Source organism: Puma concolor, chromosome B2 (genome assembly GCF_028749965.1).
Source record: "Puma concolor isolate L17-30 chromosome B2, mPumCon1.1.hap2, whole genome shotgun sequence".
NCBI classification, from domain to species: domain Eukaryota; kingdom Metazoa; phylum Chordata; class Mammalia; order Carnivora; family Felidae; genus Puma; species Puma concolor.
Window position 1 is genome coordinate 39,068,234 of NC_141671.1, and position 25,278 is coordinate 39,093,511.

The following is a 25,278-nucleotide window of genomic DNA, read 5'->3' on the forward strand; positions in this document are numbered from 1 at the left end:
GCTGTCTCTCCAGGCATCATATCCATGTTCCAAAAGAGCAAAAGTGGCAGAAAGAGGAATAGGGAGTGCCAAGGGGTTGAGGGGGCATGCCATCCTGAATCTGACCTTCTCTTAAAGAGTTTTCATGGAAGCTGACCCTTGTCTTCTGCATGCCAGCCTCACTGGCCAGAACCGGGTTTCTTAGCTATCCCTAGCACCAGGGAGCCCGGAGCAGTGAATATCGTAGACTTCAGTTTCCTGAGTTCCTTAGTGTAGACCCCTTAGAGAAGGGGTCCGTCACTGGCTTTTGGAAGCCGATTTTTAGTCTACTACAGAGCAGGATTCATCCTGCCAGTGGAGCCTTGATGGGAGGAAGGGGATGGAGGGAGGTGGCAGTGAGCTATTATGCTCAGGAGGGCAAACTGACAGTGACCAAACAGCAGGGCTGTGGGCCCTTTGTGGCTTGGACCAAAACATTTTGGCTGTCCCCCACCAAGAGGCCCAGGCCCAAGACTTGGCTCCTTCTGGCAATCAGCCCTAACCAGCTCCTGCCAAAGGGGTAAATACATTCCAACTCCTTGAATCCCTGCTGCACGGTAACTGTGGTTAAGACACCCCCCCCCCCCACCTCTACCCCATCTGGGCTAATGGAAAGTTCACTAAAGTTGTGTTTTTTTAGTGATGCTTTGCGGTTATCCGTGCTCCTTTCCGTTTAAGGGGAGCTGGATACCTACACATTTATGTTATCGAACTGCATGAGCAATTACGTTTATTCTCCAATCCTCGGGAATCACGAAGGATAAAGCATTAGACCTCTTTTTCTCCACTCTTGAAAGATGGCCCTTAAGCCAAGCCATTTCCCTAAGCCCCTTTAGCTAGGTGGAGGGACAGACGATCGCTGGTTCCGGGTCTTAAACGCTTAGAAAACTGCATGGGTCATCATCTGGTGTGGGCACCATCAGCCTGCACACTCCTGGGATTGTGGGGGGTGTTGGAGATGGAATGCTCACCCTGAGGATGGTGCCAATCATGGAAGAGACCGTTGCTCTTGACTGAGGCAATTTCCAGTCCCAGTCACAGAGGTGGATCACAATCACATTGAAGAAAAAAAAATTAAAAGCAATTTTCTAAAAGCATGAATAAGAGCTATTGTAAACGGCTCAAACTCTCTATATAAGCAGTAAAGTAAGATGAATTGACTGGCACTGAGTTGGAAAAGCTATACAGAGGCAGGGAGTGTGGAACGTAATTTAATAAAAATAAACTTTTTTTTTTTTTTTTTTTTTATACGTACACACTCCCAAAGAAGAAATGGAAAAGTTGTTAGGGTGTGGACCAGGGCTTCTAATTAGCTGTACTGGTCTGCCTGATTTATCTCTATCCTGGCCCTAGCACCTTCCTGGGACTCCTTCTCCCACGGGAGCACACTTTGGGGAACAGAGGCATCCCCCAGCACCTGACCCCGCGGCCGGCTCAGACCAGGTCTTCCAGCCCCTTCCCCAGGGGAGGAGCGGGCAGAAACCCCCCCGCTGCCCAGGTCGCCACTCTGGCCTCCTTGACCCTTACTTGTTTCCCAAACAGAGGGAGCCCTGGGAAGGCTTCTTGCCAAAGTTGGAAACAGCTACCCTCATTGTCTGCCTCGCCCTGCCGGCCGCGCTCGCCCTGCCTCCCTCCCCTCCTCTCTGTCTGAAAGTGTGAAAATTACAAATCCCAAGGAACTGCAATCAGAACTCTACCTAGGGAACGTTCAGAGTATCCTTGCCATAAATATCCCGCTCCAAGACGCCTGACGTCAGAGCGGGGCGGGCGGGGGCGCGGGCCGGCCGGGCGGGGAGCCGCGCCGCCCGCTCTCGGAGCCCGGGGGCGCCCAGAGGAGCCGGGGCGAGCGGCGGCCGGCGGCGGCGGCGGCGGCGGCGGCGGCTTCGGGGCTGCGGGGAGCGGCGGCCGCGCCATGGGGTCCTCGGAGTAAGTGCGCGGCCCTGCCTCTGCTCCGCTTCGCGCCTGGCCGGGCGGGGCGGCGGGGCGCTTTCTGCCGGCACCTCCACGCTTCCCCCCCTTGCTTTCTCTGCACCGCCGAGAGGGGACTGAAAAGGCGGCCCCTCCGCGGGCTGCCTGTTGTGTTTCTGCAAAGTGTTTGCGGGAGCCAGCGGCCCTCGAGGGGGCTCCCGGGGCCTGTGTGCGTGTCTGTGTGTGTACGGGGCGTGATTTGCGTGTGTGTCTGTCTGTCGGTCTTGGCACATCTGGACGCAGGAAGTGTCTTTGGAAAACTTTTTTTTTTTTTTTTAAAGAAATGCTTTTTTTGTGTGTGGCTTTGAAATCGGATTCCTTGTTGTCACAAGTGGACCAACGAACGTTAGCCGGTACCCCCCAAACTGACAACTTTGTGGTGGTGGCTCTTCCCGGGGCTCAGCCTTGTGCCTTTATTCGGGTGATTTAACTCTTCCCAAGCCCCAGCTCCCATTTGCAAACTTGGCCTCTGGCCAGCAGGCAGGGCAGGGGGAGCGGGAGGTTCTTGCTCTCAGCCGCAGTGGGGAACCTTGGGCGAGAGAAGGAGCATCCCAGAAAGGGGGTCCTGACTCCAGGGACCTCGGCACCTGTGGCGGCCGCCCAGCTTCCTGCTGTGGCCCTGACATCAGGCAATGAGACTTTGACTTAACCGAGGAAGGCAGGATCCGGTCTGGAGGCAGGTAATTAATTGTAAGGAGGATGAGGAGGAGGCGGCGGTGGGGCCAGGACACTGCGGTTCTGGGTCGGGTCCTGCCCCGGGAGAGGGATGGATGCGACTGTCACATGTGCCCAAGGTGAGGGACGCGCCTGGTTCTCGGGGAGCGAGCGCCGCGGTGCCCCAAACAAGATGCAAGCTCCTAACATAAAGAGACATGTCTGAACCGTGGGGTGGAGGAAGGGGGGTGGTGGGGGAGAGGGAGAGAGATTTTTATCAAAATTGAACACAGATTGCTGAGGTCTGGGCTTGATTTAACTCTTCTCTCTCTGCCTTGGCTACTTTTCCACAGCTCTGTGGTGGATTTGCAAAGTTCCTGGGAAGGTAGGAAGGCAGATTACGCCTCTCCAGGGAACACTCCCTGGAGGGCTTTCCTTGAAGTCTACAGGGCAAAGAAAGCAACTTCCCATCTTTGGAAAGTTTAGTTTAGTGCTTCTCCCTCTTCCGGGTTTGGTGTCAGTTTCTTGGATTTCTCTGAAAAGTGGGCTACTGGAGGGGATGGATTTTCCCTAGGAAGTAGAGGGAGATTGTGCTCTCAGGAGGCTGGGGTGCAGGCTGTGTGGGTCCACCAGCCCTGAATGGCCCACTGCATATCACTGGATGTCAGTGTTGGGTCCAAGAACCAGTGACCACAATGAGAGACTTTTCAGCTCTGCCCTAGCCTGGTCTCTGGTTTTATATTTTGCAACAGAGCCAGCCTACAACGTTTGGGTGGGAGGAAGGTTGCTGGACCCTCCCTGTGTCCTAGGAAAAAAAATGAGAGAATGTACAGGACAGGGAGGAAATCTAGATGTAAAAACGGACCCGCAGGAAGTTCGAGATTTGGGGTGGATTTTAGAAATTACACAAATTGACCCTTAGGGAAGCAGACAGCAGTGTCGGAAATAGACTCGTTTTCGCTTCAGGAGTTATGTCTTTGCCTTCAATGTGATGAAGAAGAAGGAAACCATCCCAAGGGCCGTGTAAACAAAAGTGCACGTAAACGGGTAGCTGGGTACCGAGGCATGCACGTGCAGGCTCATGTTTATTCGTTTGTCACTGTGCGGGGATGGTCCTGGCCTCTGCCGTGACAGCACACACAGCCCATTTCTCCTCTGTGCTGGGAGCTGCATCCGACTCCCGGTGGTTCTTCCTTTACAAAAAACAACTAGGCTATTATGGTCTTGCTGCCCGCTAGTTGCACGCTCACTCCTGAGTTTTCAGAACTGTTCCTCCACATCCTGGGATGCTGAGTGAATACTCGTGCCCCCATCAGGACAAGAAGAGGAGAGAAACTTGTCCTGGGCGTTAGAACTCTGAAAAAAGTCAGGAGTTCAGGAAGCGGGAGGCGGAGAGGGCAGGACCAGTAGGGAGGCCTGTGAATGTGTTTTCTTTTGGTGAGTGTGGGGGAGGTGGAAAGCCTACTGCTTTCTGTGGGAACATGTTCTCTCCCGGGTCTGCTTTCCCAACCCCCCGCCCCCGGAGTTTTTGAAACTAAACAGGTTAGACTCTGCCCCTTCCTGAAGAGCCTGGGATCCAGGGGTAAAGGCAAGGGCATGCCTACCTGCAGGTGGCTGGGAGGCAGCAAAATCATTAATGAGGCACAGGCTTCTTTGATTTTAGTGGAGCCAGTGGAAGTACCAATTTTAAACATCGCCACTCATTCCCAATATTTGCAAATAGAAGGCTGAAGACCCAGGGGCAGGGGGGACCCAGAGGAGACAGACTCTCAGAAATACTCTTGTCCCATCAGAAGACTCCTTCAGGCCAGTCGAGGGCTTTCAACTCTTTCATCGCGTGGGGTTTCTCTGGAGCGTTGGTGGGATTCTAACCTTTCTGGGATTGCTGTGGGAGACATTTCAACAACTTCAGACCCAGGTCGAATTCCCAGGCCACTGATCTCCCTGCTTCTTCTGTCAGCTCCAGCTTCTGGCCTGCTCTTGGGTCGTCTCTGAGATGAGAATATTTAGAGAGGATGCATTCTCAGGCTCCCCTGAAGGTCTGAAGGGCAAACACACCTGGCAGGAAGAACAACTTGGGCTTTGATAGCAGAGGAGGTCTCCACAGCCAGAGCCTCTGTGTTTGGGGATCCTGTGCCCTTTGGCGCTGGACTTGAGGTATACCCCGGCAAGATGGAAAGAGTGCAGACCTCAGAGAAAATTGCCCTGGGAGAGAATTAGGAACCTGGCATATAGGTTACTTTTTCCTTCTGCGTGTTAGCTTCCTCATCTGTAAAAGGAGGATAATTACCCCACAAGGTTATTACAAAAATGATATTTATGGAAAAGAACTAAGAACAGAGCTAGTGATGTTGTAGATCCTTGATAAAGGGGATAGCATAATTTTATCTCTTAATTTTTCAGCCATCGGGAGTCTAGGTTTTGGGGAAAGGACCTTTCCCCAGCTCTGGCCACCTGTTTTCCATTATTGAGGGCCAGTGGGTGGCAGTCCTAGGGCCCAGGTTACCCGTATTTCTGCCCTCTAGAGAAGGTGACCAGTAGAGTGAGCATGCGTGAGCATGTGGAAGAAGGTAGCAGGCATCCTGAGTATCTGGTCTAGAAACCACTTCTGTGGTGGAGATCTCTCAGGAGGGAGAAGGTTGTATGTGTGTGGCGGGGGCGGGGCAGGAAGCTCGAGAACCAGGTGAGTCTTGTAGAACCAGCCTGAGGTCGGAGGTTGATTAAGCAGCCAACTCCGATGGGTTGTAAAGTATGGACGTTCAGCTATCTGTAAGCACCTCTGGGGCATATGGGGTGGGGCGGCTGCCCCCGGTTGATACACTGTCTTGGGGAGTTGGCTAGTCCATCGGACAGTACTGGAGAGGGCAGCTGCAGGTTCTCATGGCCCATCGCAGAGCTTCTAAGTTATCCTTCAAGTTGACATTTAAGATGTTGAAGATCACATTTGTTTCTGTTTTGTTCAAGCTCTCTCTTTAACTGTGGCCTGGGATGACTTTTCAGAGGCTCAGCCAGTGGCCAACTTCTCTTGAGATGGCCCAGATCGGGGGATCAGTGAATTCCTCGCTCCTGGCAGTATCTGTTTCTCCAGCTCCCTTCTCACATTTTTTGGTTTGTTTGTTTTTTGTTTCATTATGAGGTTATAAAACTGCACTGTCAAGATGCTGTGCAGAGGGAGATTGCTTTTTCTGTGGATTTGTATGTGTCGTTATGCCAGTAATGTGCAAGGTTTATCAGACTATGGGTGTTAACAGGTGTCGTGGGGTTCTTTCTGGGTCTCCTGTCCACAGAAAAAAAAAAAGCAGAGCAAAGGGAAAAAAAAAACCTAGAAAAAATAAACTTTAGGCAATTTTCTATCTCTGAGTCCTGGCCAGAGGGGAGCTGAGTTATTTGTAGGATGCCTCGCCATGCGGTGGAAGGAGCTTCTGAATCAAGTAGACCCAGGTTTGAGTTCTGGAATCCTCAGGTTCCAAGCGATGCATTGTTTCTGATCCTTTTTCATCTGTCAAATGAAAACAATGACTCTTTTTACTTCCCAGGGTTGTACTGAACATGAAATATATATGGGAAAGATCTAGCCAAGTGCTCGGAGCTTAGCAAAATGTTAGTGCCTTCTCCCTCTCTGGTTCTAAGCTTAAGAAAGTGCATGGCTTTGGACATTTGTCCATGAGTCAAAGCAAATAAGCTACTTATTCAGGGCTTAACATCAGTGCTCAAAGGTCAGCTATCTCAGCCTGGAGATGGAGACCTTTAATACAAAAGTGAGGCGGCACAGATCAGTGTTCCCCATGTCAAACAAATAGCCCCATGTGATCCTCTCCTGGAAGAAAGGAAAGGCCACCAGCTCACTGACCCATGAACCCGGGCTATTAGCGAACCCTCCATACAGCTTGTTTTAGAAATCCCAAATGCTGTCTTGGTTCAAAGAATCAAAGTCAAAACTGGGGAGAGAAGTCGTTGAGGCAGTACCTACCATTAAAACGGAATAATAATGACACGGTAACAATAGTACCTTACATTTATGTAACGGCCTACAGTTTGAAAGGCATGTGGCCTCATTTCATCCTTAGAATAATCCTATGAGATTGGCCTGCACCCTGTTTTACAGCTCAGAATCTGAGAGCTTAAAGGACTTCCCCTCTTTCACACCTTAAGTGAGTGGAAGAAACAGGAAGGCAATAGCTGCCCAAGCAGTTCTGTTGCATCCCTGGCTGCACCTTAGAATCACCTGGGAAGCTTGTAAACATGTCAAAACCTGGGCCCACCCCAGGCCAATTAAATTAGAATCTCTGGGGAGTGGGGCCCAGGCATTGACAGTTTTGTAAGCTCCCCAAGCGATCCGAAGTGTGAGTGAGAGAGCCTAAGGTTTAAGGAAAGAGTGAAGGGTCCCAAGGTTAATATTCAGGGTAGCAGGCATGGGTGAACCCCCCCTCCACACACACACACACACACACACAGCCAACTCTTTGCTTAGATTACACTTCATGAGGGCAGGCACTTGTGTGGTGTTCCCTGTATCCCCCTAACCTGGGGTCGTGCCGGGTACAAGGTAGACACTCAGTAATTGTTGGCTAATTGAATGAAAGAATGAACAAACTACTGTAGATTAGGAGCCAGGAGTTTCAACAGCCAAATCCAGACTGCTGGCCTTGTTTTATAAGTAAAGTTTTATTGGAATGCAGCCATGACATTTGTTTATGTATTCTCTCTGGCTGCTGTCATGCTAAAAGGGCAAGAGTTGAATGTTGTGAAAGAGACTGTATGGCTCAAAAATATTTACTGTCTGGCCCTTTAACAGAAGAAGTTTGATGGCTCCTGCTCTGAATCTCAGACACGAACAGAGAGTATATCTTAGGGAGGGACATGATGGCATGGTGGTCCAGAATGTGGGGGAATCAGACAAACCCGTGCTTGCATCCTGGTGCGCCCCCCTTACCTGTTGTAAGACCTTGCATATTATTTACCTCTCTGAGTCTGTTTTCTCACCTGAAAAAGGGGGATGATAATAAATAATACGGCCCTCGCAGGATGGTTGAGAGGATTGTCAACCCCTGGCCTCGTGGAAGCACTCAACAAATGTTAGCTCTCGCTGTAATGGTTGTAGTTTCTGGCAATTAACCAAGTGAAAGGAAACGAACTAGATTAAAGTCAAAATCCGAAGCCAGTATTACAGGCAGAGTAAGGGATGTGGTAGGCAAAGATAATGAGCTGGGGTGATGAAGAAAAACTGGTTTCGGAGGTAACGGGTGTCCTTTTAAGATGGCACAGGTCAGGCCAGGCCCCCCAGGTGTGTTAGTGCGATGCTCCTGAATGTCTGGCTGCTGTGTCGACCAGCAAGTCCCATCATTCCTCCAGGGGATAATTTAGGTTTTATTGCACTTAACCTGGTCTCACAAGCATATCCTACCTCTGTATCCTTGTTCATAGTTCTGTCTACCTGAAAGGACCTTCCTCAGTCCTTGTCTTCCTGGTCCACTTGTCCTGCCAGGCTTGCTCAGGTGTCTGCTTCCCCCTGTAATGCCGTTTGCAAGGCTTTCCCCGCCTGCCCCAATCACTCCTTCTTCCTCACTCCCACAAACATGGCGCACAACTCTGTCATAACATTTAACACATTGCATTAGCAGGCAAGGAAGAACTGAGTCTCCTTCATGCCTTCTACATGTTTGGAGCTCATAAAAGTCAAATTGCCTTGTTGAATCCACACCTGGTAGCCCAACAATGTCAATTAGACCCTTGGTTCAACTCCGTGATTTCTGAATTAACTCTTGAGGAAAGAGTAGGGCTTTGCCCAGGTACTAATGGGCAAGAACAAATCCCCATAGTCAACCATATAGAACCACCCAGTTTATAGACTATGTGGACCCTTTGTGGACCATCTCTGTACTCTCTGTTGGTTCTTGCCCTCTGGAACACCTCTCCTGAGGAGTAGCCAGGGACAGGGAAAGATGAGAGAAACATAAAACCAAGCCTTTGGCTTCTTGTCGGCAGATGTGGTGAAAAGTTGGGTTTTGGCTTCTCTGGGCTTTCCATGTATATGTGCCAAGATAATTGGGAGTTGGCTTGCTATGGTCAGCATTGTCATTTGACTACAGAACATGTTGCATAATTTTTATAGATTTTAGTGGCAGATTTATTTTGATGGCAGATGCATATTGTGTGTGGAAGAATATTAAGATAAAGTTCTCTTCTAATGATTAAGGGGAGGGCGCAGAAAAATCTCGGCCTTTTGATCAACCCCTAGTGGACAACTAGGAGCTGCCCTGATGGAGGTGAGGGGGGAGAGAAAATGAAATAATACTTTTATATGGGACCCCACTATGCACATGACACGATGCTGATAATTTTAAAAAGCATATTCTTTGATTTTTCCAAATTATGAATAATTTTTACTTAAACAAGTGAATGGGCATCATCTAGAAATACAAAAAGACAAGTGGAAAGTGAATACCCCCTCTCCACACCCTCACAATTAATGTCAATAGCCTAGGATTATATTTGTCTTTTCCCTTGTTCATACAAATACCTGCAGGTGTGTATTCAGGCATAGCGGCTGTTGTTTGAATGTTTTTCATGAAACTGAGTCTAACTGCACATTACTCTGCAGCATACTTTTCTTCCCCTTGAGCATCTATCAAGGTTATCCCTGCAATGCATCAAACTTCTTTTTATTTTGTCTGATTTCTTTAGGCCGAGACACCCACGGCTCTATATATTTGAGATCATGCCATTCTTGTGGGGTTATTTATTTTAACATCAGTCAGTTATTAAACATGGTTTCATCCTGATGATCACCAGTTTGGGTCCTTGCGTCTGACATATCAAGCATCCATCACCCAGGAAAGCTGCATTCTGGCACTCAGGCTGAGTGATTGATGTACATAGCCCTGGCGACTATCTGGGATATGAGTGCACGTTTTGTGTGGGCCTCGTTTGTCCCCTGGGAAAGCTATTGGGCATCAGGCCCTGTGGCCGACCCCCCCCCCCCCCACCTTCTCATCAGTTTAGCCTTCCCTGCTTGGTTCTCCTCCATCACTGCCCATGCAGGAAGGCAGTAGAAAATGTCAAAGACTGATCCATTAGATGGGAGAACCGTCCCGATGGAACAAATCAGGCAGTGTAATTTAATGGTCAGGCGTGAAGACTCTACACTCAGATCACCTGGGGCCAAATCTCTGAGTAGCGGGCATATACTGTGCCACCCTGACCCTTGCTCTGGCCTGACCCCAGTGGCAGGTGGCGCTGGCAGTGGTCAGCCCACTGAAGAGAGTTGCCCTGCCTATCATCACTCCTGCCCACACTCCTCTCTTGGGTCACCTGCATCCAATGATTGATGGGCGTGATGAAGGCCTGGCCCCTCTAGACCAATGTGGGAAGATTCTAAAGGGCATCCCAGCTTCAGGGCTCCACATGGGGTTGACTGAGGCTGCGTGGTGAGATGATGACCTCAAGAGCCCTTCCAGAGAACCCCCTGCCTGCTCCAGAAATATTGACTACTTCATATGAACTTGTTTTGGAGCAGCCCATTCTTTTTTCTTTTTTCTTTTCTCTTTCTTTTTTGTATTTTTGTATTTTGCATTTTTTAACGTAAATCCAAGTTAGTTAACATCTAGCGTAATAATGATTTAAGGACTAGAATTTAGTGATTCATCCCCTACATATAACACCCAGTGCTCAACCCAACAAGCATCCTCCTTAATGCCCTTCACCCATTTAGCCCACCCCCCACCCAACACTCCTTCAGTAACCCTCACTTTGTTCTCTGTATTTAAGGGTCTTTTATGGTTTGCCTCCCTCTCTGTTTTTATATTGTTTTTGCTTCCCTTCCCTTATGATCATCTGTTTTGTATCTTAAATTCCACATTGGAGCAGACCATTATTTTCTAGTCCATTATTTCTAGAATATGACACAGTGCATTCTTTTCTTGTGCTCTATTCTGTGTGTTTTCTAGGTGAGACCCAACTAGGTTTCCTTACAAATAAGGTGGTGTCCTAACTGGATAGACTGAGCAAATGTTTTAATTTTTACTGCCAAATTTTCATTTGCCCCTGCCTCCCCATGCTAGGCTGATGGGTGTAGGTGTATCTGTGTAGAAGCTCAACCAGATGGCTTTGTTGCCATCCTGTCTGGAGATGGGGGGCACTAGACAAGTTGACCTTTGGGAATTCCTTTGCATCTTGCCAGTGTTTCTGTAATGCTGAGGGGCGCAGTCTCAAGAACCCTGCTGGTCCACTGGGAGGCTGCCTTCCTGCCCCCATATCACATAGGTATTCGCGTCATGCCGGCATGGGTCTCTGCCAGATCTGATTTGCCCTTAGGGAGCGTTTGTTTCTTTCTGCTTTGTCCTAAGCATGGGGGCAACCTTTGGTGCTGTGTTGAATATTCAGCCTTTCGGGTCACGATACTGATGGCCTGCCCGCGTGCCAAAGCAAAGCTTGCCTGTGTGATGGATGCACCGTGTGCCAGACTCAGGGACCTAGACTCACGGCTCAATGTCTGACCACATTCCTGGAGGGCAGTGTCAACCCTCCCTCACTTCCTCCCAGACACCGCGTTCCCCAGCCTCAAGGTCCCAGGACCAGGTGGCAAGGGAAGGGAGTAAACTCCATGTCAGCAGGAAGATGGGTCAGTATTCCCACACCGCCAAAGGTGGCTTTGAAGTTAGCTTGAAGCAAACTCAGAGTTTCTGTGGACTTGGGGCAGTAGTAGGGCCAGGCCATTTTAACCCTTCTTTTCTTTTTAATCTCTGTCAACATATTTATCAGTCTGTCACCTGTCATGTGGCACTGGGATAGGAGCTGCCCAGAGTTAGGAGCTGCCTTTTCTAGACACACAGATGATGATTCCCCATCACTGCTGCCCTGAATGGATCATGTTATTGATATCTGTGCCTGTCTAAGTGAAAGCTGGGGCTACCAGAGCTGATAGACCGGATTTATGGGCACAGCCCCTGGGTTCAGATTCATGTTCCAGTTCATGCTAGCTGTGATGCCGTGCATGAGTTACTTTACCTCTCTGGGCCTCAGTTTCCTCATCTGTAAAATAGGTTGTGATAAAGATAAAGTTCATGCATGATTTGGTAAAAAAAAAAAAAAAAAAAAAGAAAGAAGAAAAGAAGCCATGACACCAGGGCTGACTCATAGGGAACACTAAGAAATGTTAGCGATGATGATGATGGAGGACAGCCACCAAGTCTCATTAGCCCTGTTCACCCAGCACCCTGCACGGTGCCCGGCACAGAGCTGTAGGGTTGGGGGGAGCAACACTTTACTTATATTATTAAGTAAAATATCTGACTGGCTTTGCTCAGTGTGCTACTTAGTCTGATCTAGTCTGTACCACAAAAAGAAATACATTTTACATTTTAAAGTTTTTAAAACTTTTTGTTGAAGTTCAACATGACTGAAAAATGCAGTTTATACGTATGTAGCCCAATGGATTTTCACCCACTAAGCATACCTGTGTAGCAAGTATCCAGTTCAAGAAACAGCATATTCTTTTTTTAAAAAATGTTTTTAGTGTTTATTTATTTTTGAGAGAGACAGAGAGAGAGCATGAGAGGCAGAGGGGCAGAGAGAGAGACACACACAGAATCTGAAGCAGGATCCAGGCTATGAGCTGTCAGCACAGAGCCCGACGTGGGGCTCGAACTCATGGAGTGGAAGATCATGACCTGAGCCGAAGTCAGCGGCTTAACCAACTGAGCCACCCAGATGCCCCAAGAAACAGAATATTCTAAAGCCCCTGCCTCCCAACTGTCTCTGGGCTAAGAAGCCCCCATGCCTCCTTCTGGCTACTCCCCTTCCATAATCCTGACTTCCAATGCAGTTGATTAGTTTTGCCTGTTCTTCTTTTTTTTAATGTTTATTTTTGAGAAAGACAGAGAGTATGAGCAGGGGAGGGGCAGAGAGAGAGGGAGACACAGAATCCGAAGCAGGCTGCAGTCTCTGAGCTGTCAGCACAGAGCCCGACGCGGGGCTCGAACCCACAAACCATGAGATCATGACCTGAGCTGAAGTCGGACGCTCAACCGACTGAGCCTCCCAGGCGCCCCTTGTTTTGCCTGTTCTTGAACGTCCTATAAATGCAATCATACGGTGTGTACTCATTGGGGTCTGGCTCTTTTTGCTCAGCGCAGTGTTGTTGTGTAGACCACTCATTGTCACTGTCGTGTAGCATTCCATTATGTGACCGTCACACACTTGAGGCATCCACCCTTCTGTTGATGGGCATATGGCTGGTTGCCAAGTTTGAGGCGATTAGCGGACAGTGTCACTGTGAGCATTTGTGCACTTGTCCTTGGGTCAGCCCATGAGTGCATTCCCGTTGGTACGTCCGGGGAGTGGAGATGCTGGATCCCAGGGAACGCGTGTGGTCAGCTTCAGGAGGTACCGTCAGTTTTACGAAGTGGTTGTGCCATGTTTTCCATGTTCTGTAAAGAGGAAGAAGCAGTTCCAACTTGGTAAGGCCGGGGCCTGAGGCCCAGTCATTTACTGGGGTTCCTGAGGTGTTCATTTTATCCGTGCCCTTTATGTCCGAGAGCTCACGTGTTCCAGAAAGCTTGCTGCAGGCAGGTGCGTCCTGTATACGAGGCACTGTGCTGGGTTTTTTCACTCGTTCTACTTCCTGCAATAGTCCCATGAGATGAGATGAGTGCTGTTACCCTCTCTTATAGAGGAGGAAACTGAGGCTCGGAGGGGTGGAGTGGCTTGTCTAAGATCACACAGGAAGAAATTTTCAGAGCCAGGATATAAGACACATGTCCTTGGACTTAAGGTTCCTACGTTTTGGGATCTGATGGTGAATAGTTTGGGCTTCAGTGTGAACACTGGACAGAGACATGGGCACCGATGCAGGGCCTGTCACCCTTGAGCCTGGGCCAGTTGCAGGGTGGTGGCTGTGAGGAGACACTCTGTAACAAAGGAGCAGAAAGAAGCCAACTCAATGACCTTGAGAAGCCAAATTGTTTTCCTGCCCAGGGGCTGTTGGAAAAGGTCATAAATTTCCTGGAAGGCAAGGACGACCATGTAGTTTACTGTCTAAACCAAGGCCTGTTCAAGAGTGAAAGGGTCACTGGAGGGGACACTGGGGAGGCAGGCATCCATTGGCACTGTCTGGGTAAATGTCCCGGGTCAACTGGGACATAGGCTCACCCTCTGGGAACCTGAGTGGGCATTGCTCTCCTGATCAGTGGGGCCTACAGGTTCTCTTTAACTCTTTCAGAACACTGTGTGTCTGGAGATTGCCCCCATGCGATGTGCTTCTAGTCTCCTCTGTTGATGCTAAAACAGCGCCTGGCTTTCTTCCCTTCTGCGTACCATTCCTTGCTCAGACTAGGCTCTGACAAGGTGAATTTTTTCACAGATCTAGTTACTGCTGAGATGCATGTGGTAACAGACTAGAAACTCCCAGAAGGCTAAGGCTGTGCTTTAGTCACTGTGGTATTTGTGGCACCTAGCTGGGTGACGGGCACAGAGTTAGCACCCAGGGAATACTTATATCATTACTCCATGTGCTCATTCATTCTTTCATTCATTCACAGTTCATGGAACATCTTTTAAAAAAAATCTTTGTTTATTTTGAGAGTGGGGAGGGGCAGAGGGAGAGAGAGAGACACACAGAGAGAGAGAGAGAATTCCAAGGCTCAGCATGGAGCCTGACGTGGGGCGGGATCTCACGACTGTGAGATCATGACCTGAGCCGAAATCCAGAGTCCGATGCTTAACCGACGGAGCCATCCAGGTGCCCTCTTCCCTCTTTTTTTTTTGATCTGACCCCTAGTCCACTGAAGTTAGTTGTGTGTACGGATGTGCATACAGGCAAAGAAGAAAAATAAAAGATACCAACTTAATGAGTAGCAAAAGATGTTGTGTTGTGGGGAGTCTAGGTTTGAATGTCTAATCTATTCTGATAGCATCCACTAATTAGCAGAACTTCCTTAGAGAAGGGATTTAGCAATTTGGCCTTTCTGAGCCTGGGGTTTTCGTCATGTGTGAAATGAAAATGCCAGTAATACCTGTGGCATAGGAGTGAAGGGGGTCTGTGGCATAGGGGATACGACAAGTACAAAGCGCCTGGTGACTCATAGTTATCAGTGGTGGCAGTGGCTCAACAATCATCTGAGAAGCGCTGGTGTAAGTCACCGCGTGCTGAGGGGGTGCTGTGAGCAAGGTTCGCTCGCCGCCGGGGCCTCCGTCTTTTCAAGTGAGGCAGACGGTGCGTGTATGGCAAGCCCATGTGACCTGGAGCTTTCGTTAATAAACAAGGATGGGATCAGCAAATTCTTCAAGGCCTTGGGGATTTGATGTGGGTGTCAGAGATAAGGACGCAAAGGGTAATTAATTTCTCATGAAGTGCACAGCTGCATTTTCACCAAGAACAACAGCGAGAAGCACTGACGCGCTTATGTACGTCTAGCCAGGAGTGGCTTTGGTGTAGCCTAGTGGCTCCTAGTGTAGATTCTGGGGTCAAATTGCTAGCGTCCAAATTTAAATTCCACCACTTCCAGAACTGTATCCTCCCTGAGACTCAGCTTCCTCAAAACTGAGTAAAACAGGGACAGTCATAGTATTTACCCCAAAGAAGGACAAAATTAGTACTCGTAAGGTACTTAGAATAGTTCCTGGAACACGGTGTGTACTCTGCCCCTCTTTATTATTGCTGTTTGCCAGATAATTTGCTTTCCATGGGAATACTAGGCACAGTGTGGTACCAATGCAGTCACAGAGGAGGCTGGATTGTTTTGAGGTGGGGGACGTCAGGGAAGGCTTCATGGAGAAGAAGCATCCCAAGGTATTTTCTAGAGTTCTGTGCTCTGAGCAAGAGGGCTTATTTCCATGTTTACTCTGGTCTTCGGGCTTGGAAAAGATTTAGTGTGGAAGAAACGCTTTCCCTTAAGAAACATAATCAAATGCCTTCTGAAACTTTGAAGTTGAATAAGATACAGTCCCTGCCCTCCTGCATTTCCAAACTACTTCATCCGTCCTTGTGCCAGGGACAGGAGGTATTAAGAGGAGTCCTCAACGTACTAACAGTGTTGTCAAGGAAAGATCCAGAAGCGAAGAGTACTATTCCATGACATCAATGCTATGAGAGGGAGGTGTTCAAAGTGGATTAACTCAGATTCCATTTAAGAGTGTTTGGGAATGTCAGGAAGTTGTGAAATCTCCTTCCAGGCCTCTGTTATTAGAGGAGTGATTTGATCTGTTGGGATGGTAAGTACATGGTACTTCCTGCAGCAGAAAGATGGACCGATGGTTCCTCTGCTTCCTTCAGTTCGTTTGTGGTGTCCACCTGGTGTGCCTCTTAGGGGTGAAGGGCACCGTGAAAGCATGCTAAACTTTTCCTGGACAATGTTGACAAGGTCTAAAAAGATGTGTTCTCCAACTTGCCCAGGGATTTCTGGAGTTCTGCTTCATGTGTTTTATATCTGAAGTTGGGGCTCATTTGAAAAATCCTGGCCTCAAAGCCAGTATGCAAAAGGCAGTCTTCCCTCTGCCTACATCCACAGCTCCTCCTGCCTCTCCCGAGATTTCCAATGAGGAAGTGATGAACTTCAACTTGTTCAAACTTTTATAAATTAAAAGAAAATTTTCTTTGGTTTTTCAAAGCATGCAAGTGTAGTTCTAACAGTACAGTGATGCTATAGAATAATGAGCATAGGAAAAGATGTTCAACCTTGCTGGGAATCAAAGGCCTACCATATATTGAAATCACAGGGACACATCATTTCACACTTACCAGATACCCCCCTCCTCCGAATTACACTCTTCGTGTTGGATCTAGAACCAGAGATAACACCCATTCACTAATGGTGGGGGTTACGTTGTTGTGTATACTTTGGAGAGCAATTAGGTACTGTCTAGTAAAATTAAAGATGTACTTGCCCTATGACCCAGAAGTTTCATCCTTAGTTAAATCTAGAAGAAGTCTAATACCTATGAAAAGGAGCTGTGTTCGGGAATATTCTCTACAGCATGGTTTTTTGTTTTTTTTTTTTTTAAGTTCTTAGTTTATTAATCCTCTCATGAAAAATCTGCACAATCACCAGATAGTTCCTGCAGCCTCTTTACTCCTTCTGTTGTCCAATCTCCAGCTCACTTCTTTTTGCCAGCACCAACATTAGCTTTTGCAGTTCCCCTGACTTTCTTCATTCGGTTCTTGCATTCCTTTCACTTTTTTCTTGACGTCTTTTTCTTCTCATACAGGCCATGTCTTGCAAGTCTATGTTTGGGTTCATTTTTCTTTGCATCATCCAAGGAATCATAAATCATGCCAAAGCCAGTTGTCTTGCCACCTCCAAAATGGTTTCTGAATCCAAATACAAAGATGACATCTGGTGTGGTCTTGTACATTTTGGCTAGTTTTCCCCAAATTTCTGTCTTAGGTACTGTTGCCTTTCCGGGGTGAAGAACATCGATGACCATCTGTTTCCGCTGAAGTAGTCGGTTGGTCATGAACTTCCTGGTCTGGATAGTTACTGTGTCATTCATGATGGCGGTCGAGCTTTAGGCAGCCAGGGAGGAAGAGAGCACAGCATGGTTTTTAAGAGTTAGAAAGCAACCCAAACTTCTGTCAACCAGAAGACCAACTCTTTAGAGTTTGGTATGTACATATAATGGAATACTATGCATTACAGTGAGAAGATGAACGGATGTGCTAGTGACATATAATATTAAGTGGAAGTAATGTTGAATGCAAAGGCAAATTACGGAAGGATGTCATTCATATTGAATTTAATATCATACAAAATAATCTTTTACTTACAAATATTTACATGTATAATTAGGTATAAAAACATGTTTGGTGGGGTGCCTGGGTGGCTCAGTAGGTTAAGTGTCCCACTCTTGATTTCCACTTTGATCATGATCTCATGGTTTCTGGGATTGAGACCCGTGTTGGGCTCTGTGCTGACAGCGTAGAGCCTGCTTGGGATATTCTCATTCTCTCTCTCTCTCTCTCTCTCTCTCTCTCTCTCTCTCTCTGCCCCTGCCCCACTCATGCTCTCTCTTACTCTCAAAATAAATAAATAAACATTAAAAAAACCCACATGTTTGGAATAACCAGTAAATTCAGAAAAGTGGCTCCCTCCAGGGAAGTCAGACAGGAAGACCAGGGAGGGGTAAGAAGGGGCTCCATTTATATGTGGAATATTTTCTCTCTTATAATGATAATGGCTACACGAATGTTTATTACTATCTATATCTTTAGATAGCTAAAATATTTTTTAATTAAAAGGGTTAATTTTTTAAAATGGGCACAGACTCCTACCCTGTCTCCTCTGCTTGTTGGCAAATAGACACGTTGAAGAGAGAATAGGAGGGTGCTTCCTGTTTGCTCCAGGTTCTTCTGGGAAATTTTACGTAGACGTGATCATCTTCAAAGGGGCTGTTCTCCGGACATCTACCCTGGGCCCTGTGGTAATCCCTGGTTTTGAGTTACAGATCATGACCTATTTTTTTTTTTTCTGATATGTGGCTTTGTTGGGATCATATTTTGATATATTAGTAAAATGCAAAATGGGGTCATGCTAAAAGAAACCAAACATCAACTCTCTGGCTGATTTTCCATATAGAAAATCGCTAGAGCCTTCTCTCATCCCACCCCTTCCTCGAGAGTTCCTGGGATTTCTTACATGTGCTGGCAAGTGGCCACAACTGTCATCCTGACATCCTTGTGATAAGGACATGGGACCAACAGTCTCTAGTATTTCTCATTGCCCCAGGGTGAAAGGATCTGTCTCTCCCATCATAGCTGCCTGGTTTCGGTGAAATTTGCCATCCCTCTGATTTTGGTTAAATACAGCCACTGCTCTGTTCCTCTTGCAAACATCCTTCCCCAAAGTGGGAAAGTGCCCACCGCCAGGAATTGCTTCCCTTTCTTTTACTGGACAATGAAGCCACACTGGCCTCTTCTCTGGGTGCTTATTGAAACCCAGTTGATTCAGCTCTTTTATGTGCCTTGCTCTTTGTTCCAGCCCCCTCTCCCTTGGAATCTGGTCCGAGCCCAATCCAAGTGACACAGACTGTGCTGGCCTTGAGTGCCCTGTCCCGTATTGTGCAGCCCTCTGTCCTTGCCCAGGTTCATGAACCTCGGTGCTCAGTTCTGCAACAGTGAGCCCCTCATCTGGCTGCTGTGGTGCTTGCTATGGACCTAAGGCTGGGGATGGCTTTCTTCCCTGCCTCTTGTTTATTTATACATCGTATAATTCACCTTAATTAAAAGGAAGAAAATCACACAAAATTGGGACTCTTGGGAGCAAGTCCTGGGTAGATGGTGGCTCTGAGAATGTACATGGGAGTCTGTATCAGTCGGGCTCTGGGCAGGAAACAGTTGGCACTCCCAAATTGGTTTAATTGATATGAATGTAATGAGAGGACTATCTTCAGAGAGAGAAGGTCCTAGAGGAGATGATGAGACACCCAGGGATGAGCAACAGCAGGAAGATGTTAACAGTCCTGTGCCTGACGGGGCCAGGGGGAGAAATGTGTTATCAGAGCCCTGTGCCAGCTGAAGCTCAAGGGTTAGGGCCCCTTGACAGTTGTGGCCCTAGAGGAGCACCACCACTGACAGCAGAAAGGGAATACTGGGATAAGCACCCAAGGTCTCTCTCCTTCCACCCTCCAGTCCCCTGCAGTTGCTGTCCGTGGGTCAAATCCCACTGAGCACTGAAGCCCAGGAATCTGGGTGATGCATTCTGGAGAGGTTGGCCCCCTGGGCAGGAGCATGGCAGAGAAGGACAGGGAGTGGAGGTCAAGGGGAAAACTGAGAAGAGACAGAGCCTTGGATGTGTCGTGGGCATTCTTGTGTAACTAGACAGACCAGGAATGATGGGGAGTCCCCTGTGATCCAAGCTTTGGGGCAGTTTGGGCTGTTTTTGGACTGGTCGACTCCAGGAGGCTTATGTGGGTAAGCCAGGAAAGGGGTCTGGGAGGAAAGGAACTGATATTTGTGGTTATGGATCAGGTATTTTATTCTGTGCTGTAAAAAGGATGATGTTTTGAATGAGGCTTGAGGATTGGCTATTTATCATGTTCCGAATACTTTCCAGTCCAGAGAATGGAAGATGTGATTGAGCTTGGTGGTCTCAGGTGGCAGGCTGGGGACTTGAGACCTGGTGTGAACCCAATCCATACAACACACGATACTGGTCTTAAGCACCCTGACGGATATGCATGTGGAACCGAGGATGCACTTAGCTGGAGCTAACCATCCCAGAGTTTGCCTCTTGGTTCCGCCTCCACCTGCGCCATTCATTACCCTCACCCTCAGGCTCACTTGAGTACATCTTACCTCCCATGAAGTCCGTGATAAATGTCAGAGAGGCAGCTTTGACTGGGTGGCCCAGCATGGTGGAGACATGGTCTCAAAATTCTGTGGCAAAGTACAGAGAAAGGAGAAAAGAACATATCCGAGCCCATGGGGGTACAGGGCCTGCCCTTGAGAATTCCCAGTCCGGTCTGTCAATCAGGATGTATGCACCCAAGTCACAGGGACACCTGCAGAAGTATCATGCAGAAGTTCGCAGTATATAAACAAAATGTGTACTTGGCAAAGGAAGGTAGAGGAACTGGAGTCATTAAAGTTGGTGGGTTTTGGGGGTCGAGAGTCTCTGTTCTGTCGGGTAGTAGCTGAGTGACTCCAGATAAACATTTGATATCTCTTGAGAGGCTTTAGGTTTTTCATCTGCAAAGTAGGCAAACTAAAGGTGTTTTTCTCACTAGGCAATTGTGACGGTTGCATGGGAGCATCCATGTGAAATACGGTGCCTGGTGTGTAATAAATGCTCAATAAATGCTGGCTGTCTCAACATCATTTTTATTGTTGTTGTTATTATTATTATTATTATTATTATTATTATTATTATTATTATTCCTGGAGGCAAGTGCTAATCCCTGCTTGGAAAGAGGAATGAGTACTCAAAATTCTAAAAGACTTGTCCTCTCCTTGAGTCTTTTAGTTTATCTATTTCATTGCCCGTTTCCAACCAACTCCACAGGCCTCAATTCTTTGATGAGCACTTATGTCCCATGGAGGGTGAACGCCAAGGCCACTGTGGGGCTGACCATCTACTTGGTCCCCTCCAGGTGGGGAATCATGAAATGTTCAGAAGGAAGGAAATCAGAAGAAGTCATGTAGTCGAGCATTTCCCAAACTGCATTTGACAAAACACCAGATTCTCACACAGTGGCCCTAGGGAGAGAAGTTCTGTGATTCAAGAAATGCAAGCAGTGTTCCTGCATTGTCCCTGCCCTCGCCCACACAGGACCATGCATTCAGAGAAGCATAGCAGCCAGAAGACAGGTTTCCCATTGTTTAAACTAGTAGTCTCTCAATTTATTTATCTGGAGAAGACTTTTTCCCTGGGATACCCCATAGAACCGGTGTTTTGAAGCATGTATCAGTTAGAATTTGTGTTCAACTACATGGGATAGAAAGCTGACTGAAATGACTCCATCAAGTAGGGTTCTTATTTTTTTTATATGAGTCCAGCATAGTCCAGAGTTGGCAGAGTGACACCACAGTGTCATCACAGACCCAGGCTCCCTCTATCTCTCTACATCAGCCTTCTTTCGAATGAGACTTTTGTCTTTGTGCTCGTTGCCTCATGGTTACGAGATGGCTGCCTTGCTTCTAGCTTCACATCTGCATTCCAGGCAGGAAGAAAGAGAAAGACAAGGTACAAAAAGTGCATGCGAGCGAATGCCAAGCTCTCTTTAACAAGCTTTTCTGAAAGCTCCCTCCAGAAACTGGCCAAAACTCTGTGAAGTAGTGACCTCAAGCTGCAATGGAGTCTGGGGGGAGCTGAACAATTTTTAATTGGGAATGCTGCTGCCTCAAAAAAAAGCAGGGACCTACTAGTATGGGAGAAGGCGAGAAGAGGTATTAGGTGGGAAGTTCACATTGTGTGCTGCATTGGTCACACCTTTGCTCTCTCTTCCGTAGGATGATTCTTAAAAGCATCCCAAGCAAAAGAAAATAAAACCAGCCAACCAAATCAACCTTTGCAATCAATAGAAAATATGACTTCTAAGCAGCAAGGCCCTTGGGCTCACAGACCCTATATAGAAGATGCTGTTGGTGTCCTTCACAGGTCCCCCAGCTGCTGTGGGAGCTCAGCTAATGGCTTGCACCTATGTGGGTTGCCCTTGACTTACTGAACCCCTTTGTGCAGTGGTTCCTACATGAGGAGTTACACCCTGCTTGCCCTGCGCTTCCCCCGAATTCTGTGGCCAATGACTACCAGGGAGAAAGGTACAAAAACCCCATGCCCTCGCCCCCAGGTTGGGGGGGGGCAATGTGGCAGTGGGGTTCCCCTGCAGAGCTCCCCATAGGACAGAGATGAAGCTAGATCTCTCCAAAAACCACATTCGTGCCAGGTCATTCCTCTGCCCTCTTCTCTTTTCCTCCTTCCATTCCTGGTTTCTCCTAAGACCACAGCTTCAATATATGACATACATTACAAGTCTGTCTCAGGCCCTGCTTTTAGGAAACCCTACGCAAGGTGTCCTGGGTCAAGCAGGGTGCTCTTTACTTCCTTCTAAGCAATTCTACCTAACACCCTTTCCCTCAGTCCTGTTTGTGGCTTTGACTTGGTCTTGGGGTTGTGGGGACAGCTCCGTGTTCTACTCTGGTGTTGGCTGTTGGATAACTTCCTTCCAAGCCCTGTCGGCTATATTTGGGGAGGCCTCAGTGCAAGACACTTAGCAAGGGGGAGTCTAATACTACATCTTCCCAAGACAGATCGTCTTAGAAACATTGATTTGTGTTCTTGAGCCCATGAACTATTGGAAGGGACTTGTCTGTGTGTGTGTGTGTGTGTGTGTGTGTGTGTGTGTGTGTGTGTGTGTGTGTGTGTGATTTTCCATCTTGTGGCAATGGCAGCCGGGTATTTATAGCTGGATCTACGGGCCATTCTCACGTGGCTAAAGAAAATTAAAACCTCATGTGGATTTTGTTTTGTTTTCCCCCTCTGCCTTTGCCATTGCAGACTCTCCAGTTCTTAAACCCTTGTTGTTGTAACCAGAGCCGCACTGAGCATCGCTCTGATGGTGAGGTTATGTAAATTTACTGTTTCAGGCAAAAATGCCTGTTCTCCAGTCAGTCAGGCCACAGGGTCCGAGGGGGGTTCTTTTGGGGAGAACTTGTGGGGACACTAAATGGCAGCCCTACCCATCACCGCTCTCTCTAGAAAGTCTCCCCAGATTAACCCTGTGGAATGTGGATTCCTTAGATCACCTCATGATCCCTCTGCATATATGAGTTCCTTTGAAAGAAAATTATTTTCTTTCCCCCTTGTTTTTCTGTATTCTTAAGTCTTTTATGTCTGTGTTTTGCCTTCTCAGTTAGACCGAGAACACCCTGGGGGCCTGGTCTGTTTGCCCAGGTTACTGGAGCTCTTGGCAGGGGGTGTGTGGGGAGGTGAGGGTAGGGGGGCAGGAACCCGGGCCACTGTGTTCTTCAGGACGCCTTAAGAACTCATGGAGTTCTCTAGACAGCAAGGTTGGGGTGGTTTGCCCAGTCTTTACTGAGGGGCCAGCGTGCTTCCTGACCACTTCAAGTTGAGGAGACAAGGGTCCCAGGCCTCCTGTGGACCCTCTACCATTTCATTCTGGTGATCTAGAACACACACATTCACACAGCTAGGGTGTGGAGTAGGGTGGCATGGCCCAAACCTGCCACAACACATGAAGACTCCTGAGGAGCGTGTGAAGGAAGGAACTTAAGTTTAGCTGCCATTATTCCAGGGAGCTATGCCTTCTCACTGCCTGGCCATCCCCAGGGCAGCCAGCCCACTACACAAAGAGCTTTATGAACGTCTACTCTTTAAACTCATAAAATGATACCTACCATTTACTGAAGGCCCACTGTATGGGCCAGGCACTGGGCTCAGCACTTGCACACTTCAGCACAACCCTGTCTCACGGTAGACCTGCAAAGTGGCTGTTACCACATTTTACGGAAGAGAAAAACCAAGGTTCTGAGAGTTTAGGCGCCTTGCCTGAAGTCACAAAGCTAGTCAAAAGCACAGAGGGTATTCCAAATAAGGTGTGCCTGAACCTAAGACCCAGGCTGTCTATACTGCATCCCGATAGGTCGCAACCACCCCCCTCTGTGATGAACTGAGCAACCAACTACCTGACTTCCATTGTGGTATAGCTCATTGAGTTATAGAAATACTGTTCTGTGTCCCGCACGGCCAGCTTGTCTGTGTCAGCCTTCTAGTCACAGAATAGAAGGTGACTTCTGATTTGGGTGTCAGTGGGTAGCTTCGGGAGTGGCTGCAGTGTGGATACTGTGGTCCTATATCTCAGTCCCGCGTCCTCCTCTCAGCTGCAAACACACCCACACCCTCTTTCCCTGCCTCACTCCTTCCCCCCATGCCTGTGAGTTCTAGAGGGTTTCCAAACCTAGGGTAGAGCCAGCAATTCATTAGTCTTTGTCCGGATTCCAAGAATCCCAAATATACAAGAATTCCTCATTGAGAAGTCCAGCATTCTTGGGGAAAGTGTGTGTCACCAAGAGAGAGCAAGGCTCCTCACATTGAGAAATGGGATCCTAGTCCAGTCCGGGGAAGTAAGTTTGGGTTTCAGAGCCAGATGGAAGCTGATTGGCTGTGACACCCCCCTCCCAGCTCCCTACCTCCGCCCCCCACAAGCCACAACTGAGGGACTTGCCTTCCTGGTTCATCTGAGGGCACTAACCGGATGACATGTTCCTCCAGATACAGAAGGAACGCAGAGGCAGATGGGGGTGTGTGAGTATGTGAATGTGTGTGTGCCTACAAGTGTGTGTGCGTGCACGTGTATATCCAGTTCTCCTCACCTGCAGGTTTCTTCCTGTGTTGTTCCTCATGGGATAAACCACTTGCTTCATGAAGAACCTTCTAGTGAGCTTGTTGGGGCTGGGAGTGGATCCCAGGACAGGGAATGGCAGGCAGTAAGCCCACTACTCTTCCACGGGAGGAAACATCTCCTTCCGCTTTGGGAAAGCTCCACTGACCAGAGGTTCTTGGGCCACTGCGTAGGAAATCTGGTCAAGAATGTTGAGCAAGAACCCTCTCAAGTGCAAATTGACAGGCTAGAAATAGAAGATGAGAACCAAGAGGCAGCATGTGAGCAGAGGGGACAAAATAGCTGTGGAGTGAGTTATAATTAAGAAAAATTTTGGAAGGATATGAAGGTAAAAAACAAAGCAACTTTCCCTCCTTGATTATAAAAGCAATGCAGGTTCATTACAGAAAATGTAGAAAATACGTAAAGCAGGAAAACAAAAATAAAATTAGCCTCTAAATCCATCACTAGAAGGCTGAAAACCTCCTGGAAATGTCTGCCCCTCCACCCTTGTCCCCCAGTTTCCCACCTTGTCACAAACCACACTTGGGGAACTTGCCTTCTAGTTGAGTTAGCATTTTGGTAATTCACGTGTCAGTCTTTCCTCTCTGCGTACAGCTTCAAAGCAAAGTTGAGTCCATATTGTGTGTGCGGACGTTAGGCAGTTTGGTATTTTTATTTTGTCCCCTTTCCTTAGTGTTACCAACTTTGTAAATGAAAGAAGTGTTGAGCGAGGCGTTAGACACGGTTTGATAGCAAGCTCAGAAGACTGGGAAGGGCCCTGAAACACCAGATGGTGCTCACTGGGAT

General features: G+C 47.9%; 1 protein-coding gene and 1 pseudogene across 5 annotated transcripts in view; one reads left to right on the forward strand and one right to left on the reverse strand.

The window, feature by feature from the left end:
* Positions 1 to 1,787: 1,787 nt before the first annotated feature.
* Positions 1,788 to 25,278, forward strand: part of DAAM2 (dishevelled associated activator of morphogenesis 2) — a 119,800-nt gene continuing 96,309 nt past the window's right edge. For 2 of the 5 annotated variants that reach the window (XM_086706764.1, XM_086706771.1), the window contains exon 1: positions 1,788 to 1,944. The gene's annotated coding sequence lies outside the window, so the exon portion shown is untranslated. Of the gene's footprint in view, positions 1,945 to 2,296; positions 2,667 to 25,278 lie in introns of those variants that run through there. The other 3 variants (XM_086706766.1, XM_086706768.1, XM_086706765.1) reach the window with 2 other exon arrangements.
* On the reverse strand, positions 16,657 to 17,188 carry LOC112862029 (small ribosomal subunit protein eS24 pseudogene; annotated as a pseudogene).